Raw genomic sequence first — 14605 nt, forward strand, 5'->3', positions numbered from 1 at the left:
ACATATGAAGCAATTTAGGGGAATTTAAGTGTTCAGAATAACAAAAATCTCACTCTTATCCAAGGAACAGAGGAAAATATGGGTTCATTTACATTGAATAGGAGCATCTTACAGTATATAAATTATCGCAAGCATGTCAAATTATTATGTCCTAAAAAAATAATGAAACAAGGAAGTCACCAGCCACAAGTGACAAAATGAATCAAAGGGCCAATTCAAAAAAAGTTGTTAATGAGATGCCCTGTCAAAAAATATGCTGACTAAAGTATTTCCCTAGTTGCCTCAGTCTGTCAAAGACATGCAGTGTCCATAGGAAATCAGCTTAAGATACATTATATTGAAGGCAGTTCCCTTACATGTTTCCAGTTTTTAGTTGCTTCTTTTCCATTATTCAAGAAAAGTCACCTCTTTGTCATCAGATATACTAGAATAAAAAACAGACACCTGTTTGTCAAAGAAATTCATGTGCCACCAGATAAATACACTACTGTGTATGGAGGAAAATGCTGGAGTGATAAAGTAGAGAGGTATGCATTTATGTCATTCCATATAACTAGGGAAAGGCTGAAATCCACCCCACCCCCACACACACACTCCTTGTAACATGTTAAGAGTGCCTGATAAAACTACCTTTAGGCATTCTGGAGGGGGTCCTGAATACTTATAAGAATGAAAACTCTGAAACTGTTGATTTCGTAGTCAAGTTAGAATTTCTGAACAGGGTAATTATAGATGACACTTGAGAGAGTCAGAGCCCAGTGGGAGAGCAGAATGAAATCTATTTTCTGTAAAGGCATCCCACCCTGACCCTCGACAAAAAATAGAAGTTAATCATATCTCTATGCGTGTTATAGCATATGTGGCCCATTGTGTAATGAATATATCTAGATACTTTACCCGCTCTTTTCCTTCTTTAACCATTAGGTTGAAATATATATGCGTATATATATATATATATATATATATATATATATATATATATATATATATGTGTGTGTGTGTGTGTGTGTATATATATATATATACACTCATGCATGTGTGTGTGTATGTGTGTGTGTGTGTGTGTGTGTATGGACATATTTGTCTTGAATTAGTGTGCTTCTGAGGGCAGCAAGATTTAATTATTTAATTAATATTTAATTATTTCTACCATGGACAGCTCCTATCAGCAAAAAATTTTTAAGGCTAATCAAGAATCAGTAGGATTAAAAGCTGATAGAAGCACTTTGACAAGATTAGTTCTTTCCTTTTATCCCACTATTGCAAGTTTTGGTGGCCCTACCACTGTTTCTGTTTCTTCCCTTTGATCTCACTTACAACTGTTTTACTGTACACATAAAAACAACTTCATCGGCTCAAAAAATTTATGGATTCTTTTTCATTGTTCCTGTTGCTGAGCATCTCAACTTTTCCAGAATATCACTCATGTTCACCTCACATATGCCATCAGTTTTCAAATCTTGTCACTTTTACCTATAAACATTTTTGTGTATCAAATCCCTTCTCTCTGGTCTCACTTCAGGGCCTCATTACATCTAGCCTAGATTATTGAAACAGGTTGTTAATTAGTCTCCCTAACACAAGTAATTCACCATTCCAGTGCATTCTACACACCCCTGCCAAAGTAATTTTGCTTAAGTGAAGATCTGATCATGTGATTACCACAGTCAATCAACACCCCTCAATTTCTGTTACCTCTAAGGTATAATATGAATTCTTCTTTTGATTTATTAAAGTCCTTCACAACCTGGCACCTACTTCTCATTTCTGTTTATTAGTTATTTATTCCTGATTATTAGTCAATCTCACTATGTCCCTCATAACACACACACAGAAAATCAACCACAATAAAACACACACATACATAATTCAAGCCAGCTGACCTCTCTGCTCCTCAAACATGGCACTCTGTTTCTTTGGCCAATTAAAATACAAATTTCTTGAAAATAAAAATAGTTTTCTTCACTCTTCTTATAGGTAGCTAGTGGATGCAGTGGACCTTCATTAGATCTTTATTTTTATGATAGATGTCAACCCACTGACTCATACTCTAGGTCTTGACTATTTAGGCATAACTGTGATATTTGCAAGGTTAGCTTGGTAGTAGAGTAGATAGAGCACCTGAAGTCAGGAAGACCTGAGTTCCTGTCTGTTCTCGGACATTACTAGCTCTGTTATCCTGGGCAAGTAATCTAACCCTCTTTGCCTCAGTTTTTTCATCTGTAAAATGAGGTGGAGAAATAAATAGCAAATCACTCCAGTATCTTTGTCAAGAAAATCCCAAATAAAGTCATGAAGAGTTAGACATGATTGAAACAATTGAGCATCAATTATAACAAAGTAATAATTGCTAAGCAAAAAGCTGATAAAATATATTTTTAAAATACCTATTACATTTTTACTAAATACAATTATAAGTAAAGATTCACTGCAATAATTTGACACAATTTTAGAATGCTGGAGAGAGGTACAAACAAGAAATTAAAATTGATAAGGATAATAAAAATAGAAATAATCAGTGTTTTGGAGGCATCATGGAAATATTTATGAATTAATGTATTGTTGGTAACTTGTCACTTGGTTCAATTATTTTGGTAGGTAATTTGTGACCTTGAGACCCCACTACTAAGTAACATCAAGGAGGACAGCGCTAAGTAAAAGATCCCACATACAACAAAAGCATCTTTGGCAGTAACATTTGCAGTAATAAAGAACTGGAAACAATTAGGCCCCCACAATTTAAAGTTTGGTCTGTTGTTGCAATGAAATATTACTGCAGTGTACATAAATTACAGATATGATTAATACAGAGAAGTATAAGTAGACTTGTATGAATTGATGTATCATGAGGTAAAAAAAACTAAAGAAGACATTGATGACAATCCATAAAATGCTTAAAAATGTTGAATTTAACATTGAAATTCATCATATTACACTTGAATTCAGTTGAGAAAATGCATCTCTTACCTTTCTTTAAAAAAATACTTTACTCCTAAGTTTTATGTTTATGGTGCAGTTATTTTCTGATTACCCTACACTCTGAGAGTTCTTTTGTAACAAAATAAAACAATGAAGCAAAACTAACACTACAGTGACTCAAAGCATTTAGCACAGTACCTGTCACATATTAGACTCCATATAAATGACTGTTCCCTCCCTTCCTCATCAGAAAATTCATTGAGTCTCCTGCAAAGGTGTTTTTAGTTAATGGGAATCTATTTTATCTTTCATTCCCTACCCCATTGAAAAAAAAGATAAAAAGATTTCTTGTAGCAAATATGCACAATCAAAGAAAATAAATTCTTTCATTGTCTAAATACAAACACACACATATGTCATATTTTGCACCCTAAAGCCATCATCTTTTTTCAGGCAGTGAATGGTGTGTTTCATCATCAGTTCACTGAAATCTTCAGGTGCTTTTCCAGGCTCCTGTGACTGACTTGCTTTTTTTTTTTTTTTTTCAGCTGAGAGATTTATCTGATTTTTGAGAACATTTGTTCCACTCCTTTATTTTTTATCTTCTTGTCTCTGATGATTAGATGTGTTCCCGGTAAGTGTAAGATTGTGAGTTTTTCTTTTGTTTTGTTCTGTTAGCATTTTAAAAATCATATTGGATTGATTAATCCATTTGCATCTAAAGTTATGAGTTAGGTTTTTATTTTGCTCCACTTATCCTTAACACTTGTTTTCTAAATGAAGGTTTATTTTCATTCTTCTTCCTCTTTTAAGATAATACTTTGTCTCTTTAGTCATTTTGCTTAATTTATTTTAAGGCCAACCCATTCCCATAGGATATTTTCTCTTCACCATCAAGTCCTCTGTTATTTGCCACCACTTTCCCTTATTGTGCAGTTATATTTACTTTATTAATTCCTCTTTCATTCTTCCTATTTCTTTGCCTCTCCTTTCTCTCTAAGTGTTTAAATGAAAGCCCCTTCCTCTCATATCCTTTAAAAAATTTGGCATGTTAATTTTTTCTCTAATTTCAGAATGCTTTTCTGAAAAGGAATCCTTTCTCTCATTTAATTCATTAAACTTCTTTCCTTTCTATATTAGAGTTTTATTCTTTTATCTATGATTCTTACATTGCCAGTAGTTTAGCAGACTGTTACCTTGTTAGGGTTCTTGATATGCCAGTCTATGAAGATGGTTGTAATTAGTTTATCGTGCATCATTCTTATTTTGGAGAGGTTTGAGAGGCTGTGAGGATCCCAGAAAAGATCTTAACCTGTATCTTGTTGGTCACACTACACAGAAGTCAATAGGTTTCTGAGTAGGTTGATATCTAAATCCCTTTTGCACCAAGTCATGTCCTGAAACAATCCTCTTCCAGTACATCCGTATACCTGAAAACCCCTAATTAATAATGAAGTAGCATACCACTTACCTGCTATAATGAGAACAGAGTGTAGGACTAGGAATACTATCTTCAAGTACCACTTTTCCACTTTTTGGCAGTTTGCTTCTGAGCAAATCCCTTAAATGAAATAAGCCTCAATTTCCTCACCTAAAAAGGGTTTAATCTCATATATCTCAACCATATTCTCTTATGCCTACATGTCTAGATCTCTCAGGTATGAAGGCTTAGCAATTAACTGTCGCTGGATATTCCTACCCATCGATATACATTTCTCAGAAAGTTCCTGGGATTTTCAATTTATTTAGTGGGGACAATTCTTGGTTAAGGGTGGGATTCAAAGAGGGGAAGATGGGATCTTCAACATTTTACTGTTCATCTGGAAGAGAACCACATTACAGGAGGGGGAATTGGCAGGTTTTGCTGTTGCATGATGGGAGTATTCTGCAAGCTTGCTTCTTTATGAGAGGATTTCACTTCTAAATATAGATTTGTTCTTAATCCCCACTGAAGTTAGAGTTCATAATAAGGAACAAAACATGCCTTTAACCTTGATGCAGAACATTCTGGGTAACAATAACTTTATGTCTTCTTATGTATCCCTTTTTGTAAGAAGCAATTAGGTAGTTGGCCTCAGTGATGACTTCACTAATTTTCTACCCTTTGCATTTTTGCATAATATTTTCTTCTGCATTTAGCTATTAGGTGGTTAATAAAGTTAGCTAATTATACGTTACCCCAGAGCCAGCTTAGCTTCCAATCTCCTCAGCAATTATTCACTGGAAACTGTTTTTAATCCTCTTTGATGACTTTTGCAAATACAACTTTGTGTCTTGTTCCTGATGCCACTGCATAATCCCTTATTAAGAATGCTAATCTCTGAATTCTTTACTTTATAATTAGGCTGTTTTCTGTTATTATAATAGCAGCAAGGACAGATGCTCCAATATTACAATCCTGCCTTAATTTTTCTTACTTCCTAAGACAATTACCAAGAGAACAGACTCCCTCCAGTGAACCTTAAAACTGTGAAATAGCACCTTCCTTGCACTGAATAGGAATTGTCTCATGAGTTTCTTGACATTATGTTCAGAGTTCTTACTATTAGAGAAAACTGATAAGATCATAATAGGTGACATATAAGTCCACCCCAAATATCAAATTATTTTAAGAAATTATCTGAGAATTAGCAGTGTGGAATAGCAGAAAGAGAATTAAGGGGTCAGGAAATCTATGTTTTAGTCTCATATCTTTCACTTAAGGGCTTTATGATAGTTGAAAAGTCACTCAACCTTTCAAGGATTTGGATTCTTTATATCCAAAATGAGATATCTACTAGATATTTCATGATTCCATGAAATAGCATTTTCTAAAATAAATACAAATTCAACTAAATGGTACAGTGAGTAAAAATTGGGACTTGAGTCAGAATGGCCTGAGTTCCAGTTCAGACTCAAACATTTACTAGCTCTGTGATCCTAGGCAAATTAATTAATCTCTGCATGCTTCAGTTTCCTCAATTTTAAAGGCAATAATAGTATTTGATAATAGCAGAAAATGAGATAATATTTGTAAAGTGCTTTCAGGGTTTAATGCATAGTAGGCACTTATGAAATGTTTTTTCTCCTTCCTTTCTTCCTACCTTTCTTCCTCCCTCTCTTCTTTCTTTCTTCCTTTCCTCCCTTCTCTCCATTGTTTCTTGTGTTTTCTTTTCTTTTTTAAAATTTTATTATTATTTTATTTGTTTTTAGTGTTCTACATTCACTTCCATACAATTTAAATTTTCCCCCTCCTTCCTCCTCCCTCCTCAAGTTGGCATACAATTTTATATAGGTTCTACACATATATTCCTATAAATACATTTTCACCTTAGTCATGTTGCATAGAAGAATTAAAATGAATGGGAGAAATCATAAAACAAACCAAACATAATACAAAAGAAAATGATCTGCTACATTCTGCAATCGAATTCCATAGTTCTTTTTCTGAATGTGGAAGGCATTTTGCCTTAAGAGACCACTGGGAATATTTTAAGTCCTTGCATTGCAATGAAATTCTAAGTCTACCAGAAAAAATCCTGGCACACTGTGGTTGTTGCTGTGCATAAAGTTCTCGTGGTTCTACTCCTTTCTCTCAGCATCAGCATCATATAAGTCCTTCCAGGCCTCTCTGAAGTCTTCCTATTCATCATTTCTTACAGCACAATAGTATTCCATTACATTCATATACCACAGTTTATTCAGCCATTCCCCAATTGATGGGCATCCCCTTGGTTTCCAGATTCTGGCCACCACAAAGAGTGCTGTTATAAATATTTTTGTACATGTTGTGCCCTTTCCTATTTTTTATGATCTCTTGGGAATACAGTACTTGAAGTGGTATTGCTGGGTTAAATGATATGCACATTTTGGTAGCCCTTTGATCATAGTTCCAAATTGCTCTCCAGAGTAGTTAGATCAGCTCACAGCTCCACCAACAATGAATTAGTGTTCCAACTCTCCCACATCTTCTCCAACATTTATCATCATCCTGTTTTGTCATGTTAGAAAATCTGATAGGTGTGATGTGGTATATCAGAGTTGTTTTGATTTACATCTCTCTAATCAATAGTGATTTAGAGCATTTTTTCATATGACTATATATATCTTTAATTTCTTCCCTGAAAACTGCCTGTTCATATCCCTTGACCATTTATTAAGGAATAATTTGTATTCTTGTACATTTGACACAGTTCTCTATGTATTTTAGAAATGATGCCTTTATAACAGACAGTAATTGCAAAAATTCTTTCCCAGTTTTTTGCTTCTCTCCTAATCTTGGCTGCATTGGGTTTGTTTGTACAAAAACTTTTCAATTTAATGTAATCAAAACTATCCATTTTGCATTTCATAATGTTTTCTATCTCTTGTTTAATTCTTGCATTTTATTTTCAAAGAATATATACAGCATTTATTTTAATTACAGGCCACAACATTTAACGCCAATATCTACCATCATTTTGTACACAATAATGATAGTTAATAACAGCTAATATTTATCTAGTACTTACTATGTACCAGGACCTTTACTAAATCTTTTACAATTTTTGTCTCAATTGATCCTCACAACGACTCTGGGAGACAGATTTGTGTTCAGTGTGATACAATCCCATTTACTTGAGAACCCAATTTAATGTTGCTTTGGTGAGTTTTCTGACCTCCATCTTTTTTCTTTAGTCTTCATTGACCTACTAGACTTGTTAATTTCTGTCTCTAATTGATCTAATCTTGAATCCCCAATACATTGATCTGATCTTGAGTCCCTAATTTCTACTTCTGCTCATGCTCTTTGGGATGACTGCTCTTTGCTCTCTAACTCTCTAGATGCAGATCCATCCTCTGTATTTCTGAACACTCTCATCTCTGTTCCCGGGTCAGATGTTCAACAGTATTCCCTTTACCTTGAAAGACTGTTCCACTCTCTGAGAAAGCAGATAGATTAGATAGAAGACCCCATTTGAGATTAGAATCCCTGCTCTGCTTCTTTACATTCCCTTTTTCTGGGTCTCTGTTTCCTCATCTAAAGTCTCTAATCCTGTCATCCTGGATCTGCATTCTGGTCAATAATCCTGGCCTCTACTATGCTTATGGTAAGGCATGCCATTCTTGTAGGTCTTAGAGATTTGGAGAATACAAAGCCATAATTCTGAAAGTTCAATTATTGAATTTCCTCATGTTTAATGTGAAGGAGTTCAGCTAATTTGGACATCTTGATTTATTGAAAAAGGAGAGGAAGAAGAAAAGAAATTTAAGTGAGAAAAACCAAACAAAAAAGCAGCTTCTAGGTAGCAGAATCAGACTGTTCTTATAGGATCACCAAGAGAAAAGAGACACAGAGAAAGCATACTTCCAGAAGGCAAGGTAGTCAAAGTGCTTTAATTTTCAGCAACTCATTTACATGTGGTAATGTCTTAAAAACCTTATTTAATATGACAGCATATAAGTCCACACTGACCCACAAATGAATGTCAAATACTATCCACATCTAAACTAATATATGTTAAGACAACTATTAAAGACTCACACTTGTTTTGTTGTATTATGGATTTGATTTCCCACAATTGCATTTTGTTCTATGGCTATAAAAGTCTTTGACTCTCTTTCTCATTAATAACAAATTGCAAAAAATGTTGTAGTTTTTTTGAAGCAATGTTATAATGTGAATGAAAAACAGACTGCAAATTCTCCAATGAGAGAATTATTCATAAACTATATTATTTCTTAAGGAATAATCATAATTGCCACTTTACACCTGGTTGTTACTTTATGTTCCCTGGGGCAAAAAATGATTATGAGTAAGTAAGCAAAAGGTTCAGCTTTGAGGACAGCTCCACCGGAGGGAGAGAAAATGAAACTATTAGTACATGGTAGAGAGGAAGCTAAGGTAAACGTGTAGACTCAGGGAACCTAATTCTTTTCTCAAAGGCACTTTTTCCTCATTCTTTTGAGACTAGTTGTGACTAGTGATTATGCCATTGGCTGTAGTTACTCATAATTTTATTTCCCAATTCACTTGAAGTCTTCTGAATTATTTTACTTAGTTTCAATGGACTAGGTCAATTGATATTCAGTTGAGTTGCAGCATAATATAATGGGGAAAAGACTGGATTTGGAGCTAGAGGACGTGGGTTCAAATTTTGACTTTGGCAAATTGGACAAATAACAATATCACTTGGCCCCAATTCCTTCATTTGTAATTTAAGGAGTACAATTTTCTTATTCGGATATTTTATGTTTATTGAAAGGAATAGAGAACGGTATTAAGAAAAACACTGAAAAATCAGTGCCTTAGTATTATAGCAGAAAGAGATGAGAAAGTAGTCCCAAAAGAGGAGGGGGGAGGTGGTTAGGATTTAATGAATGCAAAGACATTCAAAGGATTTTGTTTCCCAGAAGTGTACTAACATATGACAGCTGTGTAGACTTTGAGACTGATAGATGGAAACTCATAATAACTAGAAATTTCAGTAATTGTGAAACATGTATACATTTTCAATCTGTTGTGTATGTGACAAAAATTCAAGATTTTGCATTTAACCCAAGGCAGAGACAAGTCACTTCAAACAAGGAGAGCCTCTTTGTTGGCAAGAGTTAATGACTAAGGAGGGAAGCAGCACGCGAAGAAGCTCAGTCATCAGCTGGAGATAGAAACAGAGAGACTTAAAACAGAGAGAAGAAAGGAGGAGACATAAATAGATGAGGAGATGAGAAGAGGAACTACTTTCATCTGAGCCTTGTTAAGACCACTGAGCAGTGTTAAAGAGCCCTTTGAAGTTTTCTTGAGTTGCCATATTTTCCAGATACAATGGACCTAGAGTCTTCAGGAGGCCCTGAACATGTCGAGGACAAAGCCTCACCTGAGCTGACATAATTTTTGTTTGTTTTCTCCCCAAGCTGGACTCCCTGTGTTTCCTTGGGAGTCCAGATAGGTGTCAGAAAGTATGCACCAGAATGAGAAACTACTTGTCTAGCTGGGAGCATTGCAGATAAGGACACCATCCCATCTTCATGGTCTAGCATTTCTGAAGGGAAAATAATACTAATTCTACCATAATCTTTCTCCTTCTTTTTTGGAAAGGGATTTGTCCTTTTCTCCTCCCATATGACTTTCTCTTTTCTTTGTAACTTAGATGCCCAAGGCTTTCTGTATGGAACTGGGTTCCTTGGTATAAGGAATTCCCACGTGCACATATTTTTCTCCTGCAATAAATCCAGTTGCAACACATATCCCATGGACTTGTGATACTGTTTTTGTCTAATGGCATGTAAAGATTAGTCTTTGCAGCTAATGCTGACAACTGATATAATTAATAATAATAATAAACATTTATATAATTCTTTAAGGTTTGTGGAACATTTTACAGTATTATTTCATTTGATCCTCATAATAATCTGATTTATTTGTTATTATCTTCATCTTAAAGATAAGGAAAATGAGGTAGACATAGTTAAGTTATTGGAGGAAAGCTGTGCTATTTGAAAGAGCTTAGGTGAGGAGATAATTATTTCATGCTATTGAAGAGCTGGTTGGGAAAGAGAAAGTTTAGGCAGTCCTGTCCACATATAGTTTGAAAGATGGAAACTCCTAGAAGTCTCTCTGCCTTTCTCTTTACTGCCACTTACAGCTTAGAAAAGAGAACCATCTCAAAATCCTTATGGATTCCAGATCACAGAACTATTTTTCTAAGCTAATAAATACTACACAGTCCAGGAAAAAGAGCAGATATGAATAGTTGTGCAGACCTTTGGTTTATTGTTTCTGCTTTCATTAAAATAACAATAATTCTTTTTTAAAAAATTATTTTGTTTTCAGTTTTCTACAATCGGTTCCATATATCTTAGATTTTTCCCTTCCTTCCTCCTTCCTTCCCTCTCCTCCCTTCTCCCTCCCTAAGATGGGGTGCAATCTTACATAGGTTCTACACATACAATCCTATTAATACATTTTCACCTTAGTCATGTTGCATAACAGAGTTAAAATGAATGGGAGAATCCATAAAACAAAACAAAAAAACCAAAACATAGCACAAGAGAAAATGGTTTGCTTCATTCTGCAATCCAATTCCATAGTTCTTTCTCTGGATGTGGAAAGCGTTTTGCCTCAAGAGACCATTGGGAACTCTTTAGGTTCTTATTAGTCACGTGTGACTTTTAAATGAGTAGCTCTTTTAGGTAAATGAATAACATATCAGTATTTTCAGTAGGACCCTGAGAGTGAGTAGTAATAGAGTAGGAGGCCATTTGGAGAACCACCCTTACATTTCACCAGCGACCCCTATCTTTGTAAAAATCTATGATTCAATGTTAATTCAGACAAGCATTAATCCTTCCACCATCCCTAACACATGAGGTCACCCTTAGGTTATTAGAAGCTCCAGGCATTTTTATGGGGCCTCTTTCTATATAAACTATTTCAATAAAATTGTATTACAAAATTCAAAGGCCCGTGTGAGCTATATTCATTTAATTATAGTTAGAATAATTAGCTTACAGCATTCACCTTTTCATAAGAAGTAATGACATTTAAACACTACAGTGTTTAGAGTCAGAATGATTGTCTAAATTATGGTTTTAGTCCACACAACCCCTTAGTTACTACTCATACCTGGTCCAGGTCCCTAACAGCACTTTCCAGTATTATTGTAATATTTCCCAGTTGGTCTCCCTGCATCCAGCTTTCCTTCAATTCATCTTCCTTAAAGCTATTAACTTGATATCCCTAAAATGCAGCCCTGAACATGTCATTCATTTCCTAAAAAAGCTTCAATTATTCTCTGCTTCCTCTAGAATATGATACAAATTCCTCCATTTGGCATTTAAAGCCCTTCACAGTTTGGTTGCAGTCTACTTTTCCAGGCACATTATATATTACATTTTGTCAACACTCAATGCTCCAACCATACTTGATATCCCCATACATGTTATCCCATCTCCTTTCTCTGTGACTTTGCATGGGCTGTGCCCCTTGCCTGGAGTTCTGTCTGTCTCTACCTTTACATCTTGATTCCTTAGTACTTTTCAAGACTCATTTAAATACCATCTTCTTCAAGTGACCTTTCCAGATCTGCCCAGTAATTAACCCCACTATCTTTACTTTGTATAGAACCTGTATTTAGTCATCTTGGAACACACTCTCCCTCATCCCACATGTATGATAAGCACTTTATAAATATTATCTCATTTGTTCCTCACATTAAGGGTTAAGGAGTTGGGTGCTATAATTATCATCCTCATTTTATAGCTGAGGGATCTGACACAATCAGAGATTCAGTGACTTGTCCAAGGTCACATAGCTAACAAGTGTCTGAGGACTTTCTGACTCCAGGCCCAATGGTCTATCCCTCTAGCTGCTGCATCAACGTAAGATTCTTGAGGACAAGGACCATTTCTCTTTCTTATCAGTATCTTTAGCACCTAATGTACCTGGCACACAAAAGAATCTCTATACATGCTTGTTGATGAGACACTAACATTACAAAGAAAAAAATAACAACATATAATGCCTGCATTCATGGAAGTTTCAAATGATGGTCTTTACTCAAAGAGTTATAGTTCAGGATAGATGATGAATAAGTACAAGGAAAAGAAACAAAAAAGAAATTAGGTGGGAGAGAATTTATAACCAGGAGGATTAGAGGTGAAATCTAAATTGATCCTTGAGAGGAAAACAGCCTTTTGAAAGGCCTGAGATGCTCAGGCATACTGGGACAGCTGGGGAGTCTTCAGGGAAAAGCCAAAGGCTATGCACAGGTTTAGAGCACAGCCAACACTGTCTGGAGAATAGTTGCTATTCCTGGCTGGGATATAGTTGTATAAAAGTACTTATGTGAACAAAATATAGTAGTGACAATATAGAATTTCAAATGAAGTACGGAATAAAACAACTCACTCTATAAGAAGAAAATTTACAAAAGGCAATGTGGTACAGTAACTAGAATGCTGTCTGCAGAGTGAGGAAGGCCTGGGTTTCCACTCCTGTCTCTGACACGTACAGGCTTTGTGATCCAATGCAATTCACAACCTCTCAATGCTCTAGATAAAAAAAAATTATAGTAAAAATGCTGGAATAGGTTAGAGGGGAAATTTCTTTCCTTTTAGGTCCTTATGTCAATGGACTCACAGGTTCACTCTCTATCCTAAAAGTTGTTACTCTAATACAAACATTTACTGATTTAGGCTAACCTATTATTAATTGTCTCTGCCAAAACACGAACCAATTTTTAGTTTTAAAATAATAAACCATATGTAATTGCATCATTAACAATAAAACTATATTTTGATGAGAGCAAAACAGTCTTATACTATTAAAAATAATTTAAACATTATTTCATCTTTATCCCCTTTTTACTTTCTACATTTCTGTTTCATAATAAAATGTTAAGTGCAGTAACATGTATAATTTATATATAAATACAAATATAATTTTTACTGATCAGAGTAAAATATTGAACTGTTGTTCCATGAACCAGAGAATGGTGACCTAGTTTACATGACTTGCCCACAGTAACACAACTGGTGTGTATCATGGGCCAAACCTGTTCTAAGTCAAGCTACCTCTCAATAGCTCCTTATTTTGAGCTGAACTCTATGTTCTTATACATTACACATACTACTTCTAGACACCTTTCTCTGAATTAACAGAGAATGAAAAAATTGTCCCTCTGAATCCTAACTGATTGTTTCTGAGGTTCCAAAGATGGTGATTGAAACATCTAGGCTAGAGGGTACAGTGGTTAGAACGTTGGACTTGAATTTTAGAAGACCTGTATTCCAATCCTCCCTCAGATGCATAGTGGCTGTGTAATCCTGAATAATTCCTTAACCTTTCTTGTCCTCAGTTTCCACAAAATGAGGATTAAAAGTTGCATTTACTTTCCATGGTTGTTATGAGTATTAAATGAGATACCACATGTAAAGTGCTTCGCAGACCTTAAAGTGTTTCATAAATGCCAGTTGGTTTTTGTTGATGTTATTATTACGTCTCTGCTATACTTAGTTCTTTCCCATGGCTTTTGAAGGTGGAAGGGAAAGAGTACTCAGAGCAGGAACATGGCATTGATAGGCCACTCCTTCAATAATTTGCCTCAATCTGTTGTTGGAGAGAAGATTGAAACCTGTTATTTTTCTATACTGTAGAAGACCCATGAGGGGGGCATATCCACAGTGTCTTGGGATAGGAGGAAGCTCTAAAGTGGACCTTTACAACCTGGCAGTAGATAGAGGCCAAAAATAAAATAGACTAGAGACAGACTGATGATGGTTGGTTGCTGTGGGTCAAGTGACAAGCAGGAAAAGTGCTCAGTGGCAACCCTTTTTCTCTTGCAGCCTGAAATTAGGATGGCTGCAAGTGGTCCTCAGGATGTATGTTGTGCAGGCCTGCTCTGAAGCAAAGGTAGCTATTGAATGGCATAGAGGGCTCTTGGAGATGATTGAAAAAGTCATACCAACTCAATCACTTGCAGTCTCATCCCTGGAACATAGTATGCTCCTGTGCATGGCCCTTTGTCTAGATACCAACCCAGGGATACTGATAGGGCCTAAGTCTGGTCCACCTTGACTGGAAGGTTCTGGGGTAGCAGGAAGGTGTCTTCTTCCTCTTCATTCCTTCCCTCAGCTGCTGCTGAGAATTCATCCTGATAGAGCTGGGAGGGAACACTCTCCATGGTGGAACAGATATTCACTAGAAAAGTCACTGCTTGTTGTGTTT

This window comes from Notamacropus eugenii, chromosome 1 (genome assembly GCF_028372415.1).
Source record: "Notamacropus eugenii isolate mMacEug1 chromosome 1, mMacEug1.pri_v2, whole genome shotgun sequence".
In the NCBI taxonomy this organism is placed as follows: Eukaryota; Metazoa; Chordata; class Mammalia; order Diprotodontia; family Macropodidae; genus Notamacropus; species Notamacropus eugenii.